Source organism: Vidua chalybeata, chromosome 6 (genome assembly GCF_026979565.1).
Source record: "Vidua chalybeata isolate OUT-0048 chromosome 6, bVidCha1 merged haplotype, whole genome shotgun sequence".
NCBI classification, from domain to species: domain Eukaryota; kingdom Metazoa; phylum Chordata; class Aves; order Passeriformes; family Viduidae; genus Vidua; species Vidua chalybeata.
In genome coordinates, this window is record NC_071535.1 from 321,701 (window position 1) to 339,991 (window position 18,291).

An 18,291-nucleotide genomic window follows, 5' to 3' on the forward strand; every position below is an offset into this window, starting at 1 on the left:
CACCTTCCAAATTCCTATCCCTGATGCTGAGGTGACCATCTCAGTACTGCCTTTGGGCTGCCAGAAGCTCTGGGGCATGAGTACCAGAGTAGAGCACAGGGCTATGCCTGCAATAGGTTGGGCAGCTCTAACTGCAGTGCTCTTTTCTAAACCAATCTCTGTTCAGATTTGGGAGAGGAAGACTGGTATAAAAACTGCTCAATCTCAGACATCTGCTGCACTTGGGAATTACCTGTATCTGTCACTGTCACCCTGATGGGGCCAGTGGCACCAGCACAAACTGGCAGCCATGGGCAGAACAGACCCAGCATGATGCAGGTGTATCTTCTGTTGTCAACTAAACTCCCCAGCTTCTCAGCCCTGTGGTGCCCCGGGTCTTCTGGACGGCTGAGGTGCCTTTGCAAAACGAAGGGCGGGCCTTGCTGTGGATTTCTCAGTCTCAGACAGGTCAGCAGGAGTGAGCTTGGCAGGCACCTGCTCTGGGGAGCCAGGTGAGCTTGGGCCTGAGGACAGCTTGGGTCTTCCCACTGCAGTATCTTTGAAAATGCTTCTTAGCTTCCCTTTGCCTAGATCCAGGCAGTCCTGGGCGTTTCTCATCAGTGCTGGGGGAACAGCTGGGCTGGGGATCTCAGAGGGCCTTTCAGCCTGAGCCAGCCTGTGGTTCTGTGAGCTGGGCCACCCTGTGCTGCAGGAGCAGTGCTGAGTGGAGAAGCAGCCTGAGCTCTGCACCATGCAGTGCCTGAATTCCTCCTGCCCTGGAAGCAGAGTAGCAAATGACCCTTTGGGCTCCTGATCCCAGCTGGAAAAGCTTGTTGGTAAAGTGCATTGGGGTTGGGCACACAGTCTGATTGGAGATGATGCTCCCCTTTGGAGAGATTGTTGAACCAGTGTCAGGGGGTGAGACAGCAGACACGGTGCTAGTCCTCTCAATATATTCCAGCTTTGTGGCCAAAGCAGAGAACTGTTCATTCCTGCTGGCACAGGGAGAAGATTTCTCAGGCACTGACACTCTGCAGCCATTGTCACGCTCTAGAAACCTGGCAAATGTGGGTGATGTAGCAGCTGCTTGATAGTTTGGGTGATGATTCTGATCTGGGGTTTGCCTCAAATATCAGCATAAAGAGAGCAGTGGTAGAGTATCCAGCTCACTTTGGCAGAGAGTGTCAACCAGAATTGTGTTCTGAAAACACAGCAACAAAAATCTGCAAGAAAATGTCACAGCAGGACGCTTTGCATTACCCGACTGCTGCTGAAGGTCAGCTGGGGAGAGTCACGAGAGCAAGTGTGAGGAGACGTCAGCAGGGCTCTGGGAGGAGGCTCGGCAGCCCCTGCCTTGCCCACGGAGCTGGCATGTGCCACAGAGGCTGCCAGCACCACGTGTCCCAGTGCTGGGGCTGTGTTCTGATCGCGTGTCTCCATCAGCTACTTTGAGATATCTTCATGCCCTTGCAGCAAAAATCAGCAGGACACCAGGGTCCTGGAGTGATATCAAATATTCAGCCCTGAAATAACTATTCTACTGACTCACTTAACTGGTCCAGGCAAGTGTCAGAGCTGCCCTCCATCAGCACTGGAGTGGTTACAGTGATTTTTAACGACAGCTGAAATGAACTGAATGGATAATAAACTCCTCACTGGCATGATACACTGTGCAAAAGCAGCATGAAACCTCTGTTGCAGTGGAATTCAGGAGGAAGGAGGCAGCTCTAGCAGAGATCCATTGGAACTGCTCACGATTCTGCACCAGGAGAAATCAGTGCTGCACAGCAGGAAGGACTCAGAGGAAATGGGGCGTAGTGAAGACAGGAAGCAACACCTGTGGCACCTGTAAGTGCTAATCATTGCACAAATTGGGCTAATCCCTCACTTTCCTCACTTTCTGCTGACTGAAATCTTTATCTTGGTGCACGGAATTGAACAAAATTCTGTCACTCTGTAACCCCTGCAAAAAGAAAGGTTCTTCTTTGAACAGCTACACCCTGACCACTCTGGGCAACCTGTGCCAGGGCCTCACCTCCCTCACACAGAGGAATTTCTTCCCACATCCCATCTAGCCCTTCCCTCTGTAAGTGGGAACCATTCTTCCTTGTGTTGTCACTCCAGGTTCTTGTCCAAAGTCCCTCTCCAGCTCTCTTGTAGTGAATTCTTATCATCTGATTTTTCTAACCCATTTGGAGAAACAGTGTGTCCTGCCTCAGCCGTGTGCTCTGCTTTGCTTCAGGAGGCTCTGGAGGGAATTTTCTGGCCTGTTTTCAAGTAAATTAACTGAAAAAAAAAAGGTAAGAAAAAGTGGGGACAAATGGAAAATTCTTTATTTTTTGGAAATAGAATAGAATAGAATAGAATAGAACAGAACAGAATAGGAGATAATCACCTGAAAGGTAAGGCTGGAGAATGACTGGCTCAGTAGCAACCCTTTGGAGAATGATGTGGAAGCTGTCATGACTTGCAAGATGACTGGAATTCAGTGAGGTGTGTTTGGGCACCTGTGACGAGAAAGACAAACTCCAAGCTCCTTTCATAACATCTAAGCCTTATCTGACCAAGTAAAACCACACCTGGGGTCACCTAATACTTTCCTCTCCCTTGTGTGTCTCCTCATCAGGAGAGCTGTGATGATCCTGCTCCTCGGGAGATCCTTGGGGCCACCTCTGGGAAAGCCAATGGCCACGCACCAGGGCTGCTGTGGGCAGGGGAGGCTGGTGGCAAGGTGGAGGCAGTATTACAGCTGTCACCACATGCTCATCCAAGGACACGCATCCCTGGTCAGTGACAAGGGACAGGTGTGCCCCACCTGTGCCTGCGGGTGTTGGAGAGCTCCAGGGGCAACCCCAGCTCTCCAGCTCATCCCTCAGCAATCCAGGGGTGCAGGAGGAGCCCCTGGGCAGTGATGTGCCCAGACCCCTGCCAGCCCTCCCCGAGCTGTGCAGGACCTGCCATTCCTGGGGCCAGAGAGGGCACAGGAGATGGAGGCAGCCACTGTCATGCTTTTCTGGAACCTGGCTGAGAAGCTGTCTTGAGACCTTAACGGCTTCCCACTGCCAGAGGGCAGGGCTGGATGGGATATTGGGAATTAGGAATTGTTCCCTGGCAGGGTGGGCAGGCCCTGGCACAGGATTCCCAGAGCAGCTGTGGCTGCCCCTGGATCCCTGTCAGTGCCCCAGGCCAGGTTGGACATTGGGGCTGGAGCAGCCTGGGACAGTGGGAGGTGTCCCTGCCATTGCAGGGGGTTGGAACAGGATGAGCTCTGAGATTCCTCCCAGCCCAAACCCCTCTGTGATTGTGTGATCCTGTGATCGTCAGCTGCTTGCTGACGTCTCCCCACACTGATGACCCCTCTGGTCCTCACTGCTCCTTTTACCTCATGGAGCATCAGAATTATGAAATGCATCTTATTCTGACCTTCCAATCTGCTGACACCCCCTGAGGTACTTTGTCTGGAGAAAGCTCCGTTTGGTTACTTTCTAACCCATTTAATGAGGAAGGATCCCCAAACAGGTGGTATTGAAAGTGTTTAGATGCAAGAGGCATATGTTTTGCTGTCATAACAGTTTGGCTCATTATGTGGGGATGAAATTCAAGGGAGTTGATATATTTATTGCCTACAAGGGAGCCACAGCAGTACAGAGTGCTGCAGTCCTGTTTGTCTGTAGCATGTGAGAGCTTGCCTGAATCTCTGAAAGTTCAACTAAGGCCAACAGAAGAATAATAATATTAATTATTTTGTTGTAAAAAAACCATTGCCTCTGTGCTTTTTGCACCTTTTTACTGTTTTATACCCTTAAGCATCTATTTACTAATGCTTTGTGCTTTACAAGGTTGAAAATATAATGCTCCTTTTCTCTTTGTTTACCTCAGATTTTTCAGTTTGTTTCTGCTCACACTGTTGGGGGGTGTTTTGGATTTTATTTTCCTGTTACCCTGAGGCTCTCCAATATTTTAAATCACATGTGTCACATGGATTTACACGTATATCACCTAGATTATCACACACATCACACATCATTTTTTTTTTTTTTACAAAATTCAGCTGTATTTGCAAGTGGTAATAAATGAGGTATGCACGGCTTCTTGTGCACCTGGAGAGCCTGCTCTGGGAGCCCTGCCCGGCCCCGGCAGTGCAGACTGCTCTCACAGGTGTGCTGGTCTGGGGGGCTGCAGGAGCCTCTGCACGGTGGGGTGGGTCCCTGTGCTCGTGCAGGAGTGGATGGTGAGGGTGGCTCTCCCTGTCTGCTGGGGCATGGGAGGCAAGAGGCGAGGCAGCTCAAAGCCGTGCTGTGGCACGGAGCTCGGCACACAGCCAGGCCGGGGCACAGCTGCCTGGCACCTGCACGTGGCCTGCCTCCCGTGGCTGGGCAAGTCACAGGGCCGGGCTCAGGGAAGGTGACACCGTGGTGGCAGCAGCAGCTGGCACAGCTGGTGCCCAGCGGCTCAGCCCCGCTGGGTGAGCAGGGTCAAGCGTGTTCAGAGGAGCTGCTGCAGCACAACCCAAGGAAATACCGGATGGAAGTGGGCTTTTGCTTTCCCTGCCTCGTGAACGCCCTGCAAAGCTGTTTATGAGGCAGCGGGAACACCCAGGGGCGTGTGGGCACGGCTCTCTGTGCAGCGGGGTCCGGGGACAGCCGGGGTACGCGGCTGTGGGCAGCCCCAGCACTGCCAAAGGCCTGCAGGGCCTGTGCCACCTCAGCCGGGCCTGTGCCACCTCAGCCGGGCCTGTGCCACCTCTGCAGTACCTGTGCCACCTCTGCAGAACCTGTGCCACCTCTGCAGGGCCTGTGCCACCTCAGCCGGGCCTGTGCCACCTCAGCTGGGCCTGTGCCACCTCAGCCAGGCCATGTGCCACCTCTGCCGGGCCTGTGCCACCTCTGCAGAACCTGTGCCACCTCTGCAGGGCCTGTGCCACCTCTGCAGGGCCTGTGCCACCTCTACAGTACCTGTGACACCTTTGCAGGGCCTGTGTCACCTCTGCAGAACCTGTGCCACCTCTGCAGGGCCTGTGCCACCTCTGCCGGGCCTGTGCCACCTCTGCAGTACCTGTGCCACCTCTGCCTGGCCTGCGCCACCTCTGCAGTACCTGTGCCACCTCTGCAGGGCCTGTGCCACCTCTGCAGTACCTGCGCCACCTCTGCAGTACCTGTGCCACCTCTGCAGTACCTGTGCCACCTCTGCAGGGCCTGTGCCACCTCTGCAGTACCTGCGCCACCTCTGCAGGGCCTGCCCGGGGCTGGTGGCACCGGTGTGTCACAGATGCCACAGGCAGGTCCTCCCATGCCTTCTGGGGAGAGAAGGAGGTGCAGCTCCTGGGCAGGAAGGGGGCAGGCAGGTGTGATCCTACCTGTGGGATGGGTCTGGAGCCTTGCTGCGAGCCCAGAGTCCTACTGAAGCCTGAGCACAGAGGAATGGCTGTTGGGAATTTGGTACGTGATAAAACCAGCTGCTGCTGTGGCCACCAGCCCGGCTGGCCCCAGCCCATGTGCAGCATCCCAGAGTGTCAGAGAGCCCTGTCTGAGGTGGGCTCTGCTGCTGTGGCCACCAGCCCGGCTGGCCCCAGCCCATGTGCAGCATACCAGGGTGTCAGAGAGCCCTGTCTGAGGTGGGCTCTGCTGCTGTGGCCACCAGCCCAGCTGGCCCCAGCCCATGTGCAGCATACCAGGCTGTCAGAGAGCCCTGTCTGAGGTGGGCTCTGCTGCCCGAGGAGCACAGCTGCAGTGAAAGGCTTTCCAGGCAGGCTGCTGGGCACCCACGCTTGCTGCAATTGAAGTAATTATATTTTCATTACTCCAGGGCTGTAATAAGAAGAAGTTCTGGTTATAGCAATTCTACAGCTGCTTCACTGAGGCTCCAGTGGCCCACTCTGTGAAACAGGATTAATTAACTTTCTGCCAGCAGCAGTGAGCTGGCCAGTCCTGTCAAGGATGCTGTGCTCTACTGGGACACCAGGGGAGGAGTGGTGACACACTACTGCAGAAACTGTCCTTGGGTGGACTGCGTGATCCTTGTGGGTCCCATCCAACTCAGCATATCCTGGGATTTTGTGATTCTATGAAAATGAAAAAAAGTTGAAGGAGATATCCACACCTCAAAGGAAATAAACAAACCTGAGAACTGTGCTCCTGCCATACCTGCTGCTTATCAGGTCAGATCTTATTTGTGGTACTTAGACATGATTAACAGGTGTCTTGATTGCCATGCCAGAAATAGATCCTGCTCTGCAGAGAGGCTTATGTGTCCTGGGAATGGGAGGGAAGGGAGTGGGTGTGGAGGAAGGGACTGGGCACAGCCTTGCCCCAGTGCCTCCCAGCTGCCTAACGAGTTCCTTGCCCAGAGCTCTGGTGTGGCTAATACTGGCACAAAGGCCTTTCAGGTAATAAGGTTAGAGCAGAACCCAGCATTCATCCTTCTGTGCTACAGGACAGGAGGCTGACAGGTCATTCCCTGCAGAAAGGTTTTCGATTAAATAAGTAAAAGAGCCAAGCAGGAAACTTCTGACCTCATATTGTAATGCCACAGGATTGCCTTGACACTGGGAATTGGGAAGTCAGTGTCCTGTAGAAAACCATAAAGCTGTGCCATTGAGGGTCCTGCCATCCTGCACCCACCTCAGGGAGCACTGTGAGGATGAGGAGATTTCCTGCTGTGGGGATGAGGGAGGAAGGAAAGGAGATTTTCTGCTCTCGAGGCTTCCCTTGCTGCACTTGCATTTCTCCTGACTGAGTTTCTGTCAGCACTGCTGGGCAGCAAAGTGCAGCACTGCTTGTTTTCTTCCAAGGGCAGGGATGGGAGGTGTTAGCTTTCCTTTCTTGCAGAACAAAATCCAGAGCTTCCAGCTATATTCTGAAAAAAGCCTGCTCAAGAGCCAGCAGTCTGGGAAGCTGCATCCCCTGGGCAGTGCTTGGCTGGGAGACTCCTGTCCAAATCCGGGCCATGAGCCAAGCTGAGCCCTCACCATTGCCTTGCCCTGTGGAACTTTGGAGCATGAATAGTTATTTGCGGATGGAATAAAAAAAAACATGTCATGAAAACAAAGTACCCTTTGCTCCCTTCCCTTGTGTCAAGGCAGCTGTGCAGTCACCTTGGTTCATCAGAAACCATTCTTGTTAATCCACAGTTCTCTCCTCCTCGTTTCCCACAGGCAGCAACAGGATGTAGTTCAGGAAGGTGCCAGTGGTTCTCTTTGTGGTGTGTCCCTCACGCCCGGCATGCAGATGCCTGCAAATGATCTGTTTTGGGAAGAGCAGTTGTCTCATCCTGACACTATTGCTCTTCCCAAAGTCAGGATTAAGTCTCCTAAGAACCATGCTTTTCCTCATTCTCAATTAAAGCACAGTAATTTGGCTCCTGCTTGGCTTGTAACTGCTTGGATTCACTGCCTGTGCTTTATCCACAGATTAAGGGATTTACACATTACAGAGTCAGAGGGACTGGTAATACTTTCCTCCCAACAAAGGCCCCAGGAGGTCCTTCAGCACACTCCTGGCTGAGTTAGAGAACTGCTGAACAGCAGCAAAACCAGCAAAATCAATCTCATCCTGATTCCAAAATTCCCAGGCCCATGATCGGTTTGTCAGATCCCTGGTGACTCCTGTGGAGCAGAAGCCTGTCCAGCCCTTGCCAGCAGTGCCTCAGCTTCCAGTGGCAGCCAGGCCAACCCCTGGCCCCTCCACACCCACAGCTGCTCGCTGCCCAGCCCTGGGAGTGCTCCAGGCCAGGCTGGATGGGGCTTGGAGAAACCTGGAATAGTGGAAGGTGTCCCTGCCCAGGGTAGGGGGTGGAAAGAGACAAGCTTTAGGGTCCCTTCCAGCCCAAACCACTCTGGGATTCTGTGGTTCTATGAAAATTCCCCTTTCCCCACATGTTGGCTTCCCTGGGAGGTGTCCCCTGACGATGCCATCTCCCCTTGTCTCTCCCAGAGGCAGTTCTAGCAGGATGTGCCTTGGACACTGTTTCATGGCTCTCCCAGCACTCCTGCTCCCGCAGAGCTTCCTTCCCCAGGCTCCCACACCCCTCTGGGATGCTGGCCCAGCTGGTGGGTGCCGCTGGAGGTTCCTTGAGTGCCCTGTGAGACTTTTAAAATTGGAATCCTGTCCAAAAGGAAGGTAATTATTCTGTCAAAGCAGCCCAGACTGTATCTTAGTCTTGTAGCTGTCCCTTGATTAGCTTCCACAGCCGCTGCTGGGTTCCCTTTCCCGGTGTTGGACTGACAGGTCTGTAATGGTCTGGGCCATCTCCTGTACTGTGCTGCAGTGCTGATCCACTTCCTTTCCTCTCACTGTGTGCCAGACATCCACAGCTTGGATGGAGACTTGGGCCAGCTCTTACCAAACCCTCTGAAATTACCTTTTATATATCTATGTATCTTCTTCCGTGCTACATGCAGCATTACCTGGCTTTAGACAAATGGCATCTGAAACAAGTGTTGAAACCGGTGAGAATTTCTGGGACAGATGTTACTGTATTTTTGCCAAATCTGCCATGAGTTTCCCAGAGAGAGACCATCTGACACTCGAGCAGCACCATGGGCCTTTGTACACCTGATGCACATCTGTAGCTGAGGGACAGTGAGATATTTAAAATCTGTCTGGGCAGCACGGGCTGGGAGCACTCGCGGTTTGTGCTGCCGGACACTGATGGGTTTGACCTCAGCTGCTCCACCCACTAAGGCCCAGCCTGAACGCTGGTTTAATGCTGCCTCTGTCCATCCAGCTCCACCACATCTGAACTCTGAAGGAGTTAATTGCTTTTCCCAATTCCGTGGTAGCTATCGCTGTGATCTAATAGAAAACTGAACTTAATTAGGCTTGTTCCACGGAGACCAAGAAGGTCTTTTCCACCTGCAGTATTCATGGCTTAATGAAGTGTGGCTGTGAGCCTGTGCTAATGTGCTCCCCACAGCCTCTGGTCCCCAGCTGCACACAGCTGGGTGCTCTGCAGAGCAGCCTCGCTACTGGCTGCCGGCCCCAGATGTGCAAGTGACCTTTAGTGATGGCTGGTGTGAAGTTGGGCAGCCCAGCCACGTTCAGGCATCCAGTTCTGCTCCTGGACACACACTGGAGACGCTTTCATGCTCTAAGGCACATTCCTGGCAATTCACTGAGGGAGCAGAGGAGGTTCAGGATTTAATTACAAACTTATCAAACAGCAAAAACACTTCAGTTGTGTTAGCTTTATGTGAATCTTGCTAAGAATTAGCAGAAAATATCTTCAAGAAATAAAATGTTTTGACAAGAATGTCTCTAAGCACTCTTACCTAAAGATAAAAATTAGTATTTATTTCAGTGTTTATATCTGTACAAGTAAATATTGCTTCTAAATCTTTCACTACAGGTCCATCTGACTAAGCAGATGTAGGTGCCAGATTCTGGTGTGTAGGATTTCCACCTGAGCCTGACAAGTTTAGGAAAATCAGGCTGGAATATTAATTTAAGTCCTGGCCTGCCCTACAGAGCTTCAGGAGTTATTCAGAAGAGAAAAGGGGGCTGCACAGCACCGGGTCACTTCTGGATGCAGTGCAGGAAGGCAGGAGGCTCCCGGAATTTCCCAGCTGCTAATTAAATCCCAGAGGATTTAGAGAAAATTGTGGCGAGCAGAAAAGATGAAAGAGAAACCCAAATGAAGCGCTTGAGCATGTGCTCAATAAACCCTTTTAAAAGGAGATTTAAATAAAAAAAGGTGTCTGTAAACAGCCTTTGTGCTGAACCATTCCCAAGGTCAAAGAACACAAATCCCTTGATTGCCCATTTTGGTGTAAAAAGGGTCAGTTCTGTCCTGCTTTGAAGCACCGGGTGAAGCACAAGCTCCTTGGGGAGGAGGAAGTCCGCGGTGCCAGTGCCTGAACATTCGTCCCCCTGTCTGGGTGCTCTTTCCAGTGCTCTTTCCCAGGTGGGGCCGGAAAGGGACAGTTTTACTCAGCTGGCATCGCAAGCAGCAGTGGCTCTCACCCAGGCAGCGAAAAGCAGAGTTTCATCCAGGACTGAGAGTGCCAGGACGTGGCTGCTGGAAGGTGTGCAGGGCAAAGCCCGGGAGATCTGTGCCCATTTCTGCCTTAATTGCATCCGAGCCGTGCTGAGAGCTTCTGCACAGCCCAGGCGGCTTCTGGAGCCTTCTGCTGCCTTAGAAGAAGAGTGTGAGCTCTTCCTCCCTGCTCCATCTCCCTAAAAGAGAACACAGGACCCCTGTGAACCCGCAGCTAGTGACCAGCTATCCCAGAGTAATCCAAAAAGAGCAGTAACAGGAACCTCTTAGTGCCTATTAATTAATTATTAACCTATTATTGCTGTGCCATTGCAGGAATTGGGCATTTGTTTCTCTGAATCCCCCCGAATCACTTGACTGTCCTGAAATCAGCCATCTTCTTCCTCACACTGTTCACAAATGTTATTTATTGTTCAGTGTGCCCCTGCCTGTTCTCCTGGCCCTTCCCATGGAATCCCAGACTGCTTGGGCTGGGAAGGTGAAGCGATACGCAGAATAATTAAATAGACTCCACACCCTGGGGTAGTTATGCAGTGGGTCTGTGTGTCAGCGCCCAGCACAGGTGAGATTGCTCTCCAAAACTTGTGTCCCGAGCCTCGGTCTGACCCACACCTTTATTCCCAAAGCTGTTCCATATGCAATACATTGCACAACTTTCTCATGCACATTCAACCCCTGGCCCCGCCTGTCCTCGCCTCTCACGCTAAATGAGTCCACGCCCTTCTGGCCACGCCTGGTTTGCTGTGGTGGTCGCACGGGGGTCTCTCGGTGGTCCTGAGGCTGAAGATTGTGGTCTTCCTCATGACTGAGCTTTTGAACTTTTCCTCTCTGCGCGTGCGCTGTCGGTCCTTTGGTGTTATCTGAGTACGTCTGTCAGTCTTGATGGGCTTGGAGACAGAGGAGCTTCTTTATCTGGGTTCTTTGCCTCCTCTGGTATTGTTCTTTATGCAAGAAGCTTCAGAAAATTGCATTTTCCTATGCCCTTTGAACCATGACAGAGGTTTCTTAAGTAAAAAGTTAAAATTCAATACATAACTCTACAAGCTAAAGTACAAATGCTTAATTCATTTTGTTAACTTAAGTTAATCTCTATTTCAAAGGGACCTTAAAACTCATCTTGTTCCACTCCCCTGCCATGGCAGGGACACTCCCACTGTCTCAGACTGCTCAAGCCCCAGTGTCCAGCCTGGCCTTGGGCACTGCCAGGGATCCAGGGGCAGCCACAGCTGCTCCGGGCACCCTGTGCCAGGGCCTGCCCACCCTGCCAGCCAGGAATTCCCAATTCCCAATATTCCATTTCACCCTGCCCTCTTTCAGCTCATGGCTATTTCCATGACCCTGCCTGGGCTGTCCCTGCCTCCCCCCTCCATCAGCCCTGCAATGTCTGCTGTGAGCTCAGTGCCACTGTCCCCACTGCCAGCTTGTCTGCAGCAGGCAACGCTGCCCTGGGATCCTGCCCTGGGATCCTGCCCTGGGACCCTCCCTGGGATCCTGCCCTGGGACACTGCCTGGGATCCTCCCTGGGATCCTGCCCTGGGATCCTGCCTGGGATCCTCCCTGGGATCCTGCCCTGGGATCCCCCCTGGGATCCTGCCCTGGGATCCTCCCTGGGACCCTGCCCTGGGATCCTGCCTGGGATCCTCCCTGGGACCCTGCCTGGGATCCTGCCTGGGATCCTGCCCTGGGACCCTGCCTGGGATCCTCCCTGGGACCCTGCCTGGGATCCTGCCTGGGATCCTCCCTGGGACCCTGCCTGGGATCCTGCCCTGGGATCCTGCCTGGGATCCCCCCTGGGATCCTGCCCTGGGACACTGCCTGGGATCCTGCCTGGGATCCTGCCCTGGGACACTGCCTGGGATCCCCCCTGGGATCCTGCCCTGGGACACTGCCTGGGATCCTGCCTGGGATCCTGCCCTGGGACACTGCCCGGGATCCTGCCTGGGATCCTCCCTGGGATCCTCCCTGGGACCCTGCCCTGGGACCCTGCCCTGGGATCCTGGCCGAGGTGAACCCTTCCCCCTGGAGAAGCAATGTTTCAGTGAAGCCACACTCCTCCAGGTGCACACCCCCCTCGCTACAAAGGGAAGAATGATGATTTGCTGTTTAAAGTGCCTTTTTCTTCTGTGTTTCAAAGGCGACTAACAGTGGAAAAGTACCCAGAAGACAGGAGAATAAACTGATATTTAGGACCTTCATATTGAAAGCCAAAACTTACTCTATTGCCAGTGATATTTTTATTAATCATTAGTGGGCTGTTTGTATTTACTACAAACTGCAAAAACAGGAGAATAGTTAGAGTCAACACTGGGTCAAACCCCTGCACTCTTCTTTTACTGAGGCTCCTTCTACACATATTCAGTTCAGGGTAATATGATTTAGTGACAAATTAAAAATAAATTAGGGTATTCCCTCTCATTAATGTTTTTACTGAAATATTCAATATATTTATAATTTGCTTGCACAATTATTAGGACGATTTCTGAAATTAATACCAAACAGGTAGGCAGTGATAAAGAGCTGAGCATACCTAAGCACTTTGATTGAAAGTCTCTGGGGAGACCTGAGAGCCCCTTCCACTGCCTAAAGGGGCTCCAGGAGAGCTGGAGAGGGACATTGGACAAGGGCTGGAGTGACAGGACCAGGGAATGGCTTCCCTATACCACAGGGCAGGGATAGATGGGACATTGGGATGGAATTCTTTGCTGTGAGGCCCTGGCACAGGTGCCCAGAGCAGCTGTGGCTGCCCCTGGATCCCTGGCAGTGCCCAAGGCCAGGTTGGGCACTGGGGCTTGGAGCAGCCTGGGACAGTGGGAGGTGTCCCTGCCCATGAGGGAGGGGTGGAATGAGGTGGTCTTGAAGGTCCCTTCCAACTCAAACCATTCTTTGGTTCTGTGATTTCCCAAATAGATCCCTCCTGGTATGTGCCCTGAGGGCAGACAGGTCACACAGGGCAGCTCCAGAAACTAACACAGGGATGAAATCTCCGGAGCTGCTCAGGGGCTGTCCAGGCTGACACGTGAAGGCTGCACAGTCCTCTCACACTGACACTGCAGCCTCGGGGCTCCCAGTTATCCCATGGACCCACAATGAATGGAAAGATCCATGGCCTGTGCAGCCAGGGCCCTGCATGCCCTGCCAGGACCCTGGCAGCCCTGCTAGACCCTGCGTGCCCTGCCAGGACCCTGGGTGCCCTGCCAGGACCCTGCATGGCCTGCCAGGAGCCTGGGTGGCCTGCCAGCCTCTGGGCACCCTGCCAGGCTCTGGGCACCCTGCCAGGCCCTGGGTGCCCTGCCACGACCCTGGTGCCCTGCCAGGACCCTGGTGCCCTGCCAGGCTGCAGTGCAGCAGCACCCTGGTGCAGAATCCGTTGCCCTGGGGAGGCCCAGCCCCAGGACGGGCACGGCTGTCTCTGGCAAACAGTGGTTCAGGCTGGGTGCAATGTTGGGGCAGAGCGGCCTCACTGCTCCAGGCTGAGCTGCAGGGGAGCTGCAGGGACATCCCTTGGGACAGAGACTCTGCCCCTCCCCTCCATTTCATCTTACATTAATGCCAAGTAGGTTATCCTTTCCTTCTGAACTGGAGAAACTGAGAAAAAGCTCAGAAAATTTTTGGGGCAAACAAAATCTCCCATTAGCGTGTCCAGAACCTCCTGAGCCCTTCCAGAAGCAGCCCAGAATCTCCTCTGAGGCCAGTGATGCAGGAATGGAGCCGTCACCTGCGAGGGAGCGCACAGCAGCACCCTGAGGGACAGTGCCACCTGTATGTCACTGCGTGTGCTCCAGACAGGCAGCCTGCTCCAGGACAGGGGACGCTTGGGCTCAGAGCACATTCAAGTGGCAGTGCAGAAATGCAGGAGGTGACACAAGGTTACCTTGTCTGCTCTTGGAGCAGGGAACGGCTGATGGTCTCGCAGGCAGGGCTGCCACATCTGCCGAGCTGTGTCCTGGGCTGTGGGGCCTTCCCCCAGGCTGGTTTGAGAGGTCACAAGGGACCATGCCCAGCCCGTGCCACCTCCCTGTGTCAGTGCCCGCCCGTGGTTGTGCTGCTCTGTGGCAGGGCCAGTGGAGCTGTTCCCAGGGGATCCTGGGGTCTCCTCCCCACCTGGGTTACCTGCGCTGGGTCACCCAGGGCTCCCTCCCAGCCTTGTCCTGGGGGTCTGACATGTGCCAGGAGCATCCCCAGGGGTGCTGACAGCTCAGGGAAGTGGTCCTCTGTCCAGCTCAGTGTGTCCATCCAGCTCCAGCCGCTCTCCTGCTCCCCACCACCCCCAGTGCTGCACCGGTGGCCGGTTCCTGCCTGGCTCTGCAGCTCCTTGCGGAGCTCGTGCTGTGGGGACACCAGAGCCAGAGCCTCCGTGGGAAATGAGCCACATTGCCCTTTGCTTACTGATTCCTACTCCTGTTCCTCCACTTGCTTTGAGGGGCAAGAGGCTTTCAATCAATTTAAGTGGGGCTCTCTGAGGGTTGATAGAATATTAGTTATGGAAACTGGCTGATAAAGTGCATTTCAGTGTGTGACTGTGCTGTGAGCCCGGCATACCTCTGAATGTCAGAGGCCGTGGCAGAGCACCGGATCTCTCCCTCTGTAACTGCAGTAAAAATGCCTTCAGCCCTTTGGGTTTAAAATCCCATCTCCTCCTGCAAGGCCGCGTGTGGCTCAGGGCAATCCTTCTCCTGTCTCTCCGGAGATGGGCCCATTACTGCAGTGCTTGAGCAAGTGTTTATGGTGAAAAAGAGCACACTATAAAACTAAAAGGTTAAAAAATAGCCACAGGGTTTAATCTCCTTGTAAAGGTGAAGATCACGTATGTTTTACCTCTGGCTTGTACTTTGTTTAAAGATAAGGCTGCATGGATGAGGTTATAAAGCATGAAAAAGCATTTCTAAGAAACACTGATTTAAAAAGTGTAAGTGCAAAACGTGTAAGTGGGCAAACAATCCGGCATGGCTTATTGCATGGCATAAGCTATTAAAAGGAAGACAAATTGTGGAATAATCTATGTAATCTGTGAAAAGAATATGACAGACTCTTTCACATGGAAATAATAATAGCAAAATCGCACATTTGCATTTTATTTGCAGATTTTTGTATGTAAGATGAATAGGCTATTGGTGAATTATTGCAACTATTACATTTAAAATGAATCCTTAGAATCAATAAAAAGTGAGGACAAAAAGTCACTGCTACTGTACAGCAAGTCAGAATATGGCTGTAATTTGTCCTGGAAGACTGAAGACAATATTTTTATTTCCCTGCCCGAGGAAGTTTGATGTTGGTGTAACAGCTTGCTCGTGGCCAGGGGATCCCTGTGCAGTGGCCTTGGCTCACAGAGCAGAGGGAAGACCCCCAGTGCCCTGTGCATGGCACCGTGGGGTGGAGCAGGAACCTCCAAAACGGCTGTGTGGGGTTCACTGATCCTCACCAAAAATGGTGAAAATGGGTTCCTGCAGAGCAGCACTGGCACCTCTGCAGAAAGAGCTTGGTCTGCTCTGCTCTGGCCACACCCAAGGGCAGAGAGGATGAGCAGGGTGATTTTACCCTTTGATTTGATGTAACAGCCTCCAAATATTGCCTGAGACTAGGAGGAGTTGAAGAATCTAAAGCAGTTAAGAGACAACCTGAGGCAACAATATTCCTCTGCCTGCCAAGGGATCTGCTCCACATCAGGCGCAGGAGCTGCAGGAGCAGCCCTGCAGCAGCGCCCTGGGCTCAGCTCTGTCCCAGCTCCCCCCCTCCTCCCGTCCTGTCCCACAGGTGTCCCACAGCCCACATGGCTCTGCTCTGCCGCCCACAGCCTCCCGTCCTGGAGGGGAGCACCCAGGGAAAGCTGCTCCAGGGCGTGAACCCAGCGCTCACTCATCACCGAAGCTGGAGCATGCAGGGAGCTGAGCCGGTTGGTGCTGGGGGCATGTCTAAGGATCTGGGAAAAAGCAGTAGGTGTGGGGGGATTCATAGCCTCTGGTAGAAAAAGAAGAAAAAAGCAGAAAGTCCTCATAGGAGTACTTGGAGTCTCTTTTAAGGAAAGTGTACGGGCTCAGGCAGCTAGGGTGAATGTTTGCAGGAGAACCTCCAAATTAAGGTTACTGGGGCAGGAAATGCTGAACCCACTGTGCTGGACTTCATTTCATCATGAGGAAATACCAGGAATACTGCACTGGAAATGCCAAAGATGCCAGCCAACCCCCTTTCAATCATAACAGAGCAGAGGAAGGATTTCTTCCCCTTGTTTGTGCAATCCCTAGAGGAAGAAGCCGTGCACTCGTGCCCCAAATGAGCACACCGAAGTGTCTGCCCCGTGTCTGGCTGTAGGTGTTGGGGTGTGTGATCCTGGCCCCCCTGAACACACAGCTGTGGCCACAGGACTCAGAGCAGCGTGCTGTGGCTCTGGAGCAAGCTCAGCTGATGATTTAGCAAGTGGCACTCCCAGGTGGGTTGGAGAGGACTTCATGGTGCTTCTGACAAACTGTAAAGCTTTGCTTACCTGCCCTACAGAACAGTGAAGTGATGGGGAAATTTTTATTTTACTTTTGCTGTCATTATTTTATTTACAGTGCCAGAGTTGAGGGGCTGGATTGATGGGAACAGCAGCCTCCAAGGCTGTGCTGCAGTTCTGAGTGCTGGGCAGAGGCTGTGCTTCCATGGAGGGCTGACACAGCTTTCCTCTGAGCCAACAGCAAGCTGTTAGGTCACTGCTTCAGACACAAAAGGTATTGCTATCTCCTGAGACGCAATTCTTTGCTAGATATACCGCTTGTACCATCAATTAAGTGATTTCCTTGTTTAGATCTTGTTGGGAAATGTCCTCAACCGTGAAATGGCTTTTCCTGGAGAAAGATTTGTGTCCGATTAAAGACACCAATACTCTCAGTGGGCAACCAATTAACTTGGAAGGCTTTTCTGGGCTGGGGCCCTGGGAGTATGGTGTCTCCAGAAGGAAGTGCCCTTGATCAGAGAAGAGCTCAGGTTAACCAACATCCCTGAGAGTGTGGTGCTGCACAGGGCAGCTCCCAGGCAGGGCAGGAGTCAGCTCCAATCCCCACTGCAAACCAGGCGCTGGGTGGGAGGAAGGGCAAGGCGTGGGAGCAGAGCAGGGCGTGCCTGGCAGCACCGCATCCCTGGGCACTGCTGGCAAGGAGTTTGGGAGACAGGGGGCACAGGGGCTGTGCCAGCTGAGCTGCAGAATGGGAGGGAAAGGCCTGGCAGGGTCGGTGTGGGGACATCTCGGTGCCATCAGCCGCAGCTCCCCGCAGGACCCCTGCCACCCGTCCCAGCCCTGGCCGAGGTTGTCCTCTGGCCCAGTGCTGCCTGCAGATGCCAAAACACGGCTGCAGCAGCCGGCAGTGTCTCCTTTGCATCAAGGACAGTCTGCCCAGGAGCCTCACTGCAGCCCCAGGGCAGCAGAGGTGGAAGCCCACGTGGCTTTGGTCAGGGGCTCTCTGGAGCTGCACAGGCTGGGCCAGCAGTGCCAGTGCTGTGCACTGGGGTGTGTGTGCACCCCCAGCCCTGCACTGAGATCAGGGACAACCCGGCTTCCACAGCTCCCACACAGGGGCATCCATCATGATGCTTTTGTCCCCACAGCTCCCAGAGAGGGGCACCATGGTGCTTTTGTCCCCGTGTCCTTGTGCCCGAGGCCGTTACCAGGAATGCTCCCAGAGAAAGTGCCTGTCAGCAGCACCGCTGTCACTCGCTGTGTCCCCATGCCCCGTGTGGTCCTAATTGGTTTCACAGGTACCTCTCACAAAATTACCTGTCACCGGCACAGGGAGTAAAAATGGGCAAAACTTTTGCAGCTGGAAGGAGCGTGATGGATTGCCAGCTTCCCTGTGCTGCACACTTACCCAAAGGATCTGTGCATTTCCTGGCAATTTACAACAATTATCCTTGCCTGTAGCCTACATTTTCTGTGACTTCTGACTCCTGCCATGGGAGGAAGAGGCAGTGAGCTTTCATTCTAAAATGAAATAATTCCTCAGCGTAGTCTTGGCACACGTGACTCCTGTGTGTGTTTGTGTTGGACAGATGCTCCTGCGCCCATCTCCAGCCTCACCCCTGCGGTCATCTCTGCCCTCTGTGCTGCGAGCTGGGAAGAGGAGAATCCTGCCATGGCACAGCCATGCTGGAGTTCTGGCAGAGGCCGAGGAGGTTGGAAAGGTGGGCAAGCAGGACCTCGGCCCTGGGCCAGCCTGGGGACAGACCCATCCTCAGCCCAGGGGACAGACCCATCCTCATCACTGGGGACAGACCCACTGTGAGTCCTGGGCCAGCCTGGGGACAGACCCATCCTCATCCTTGGGGACAGACCCATCCTCATCACTG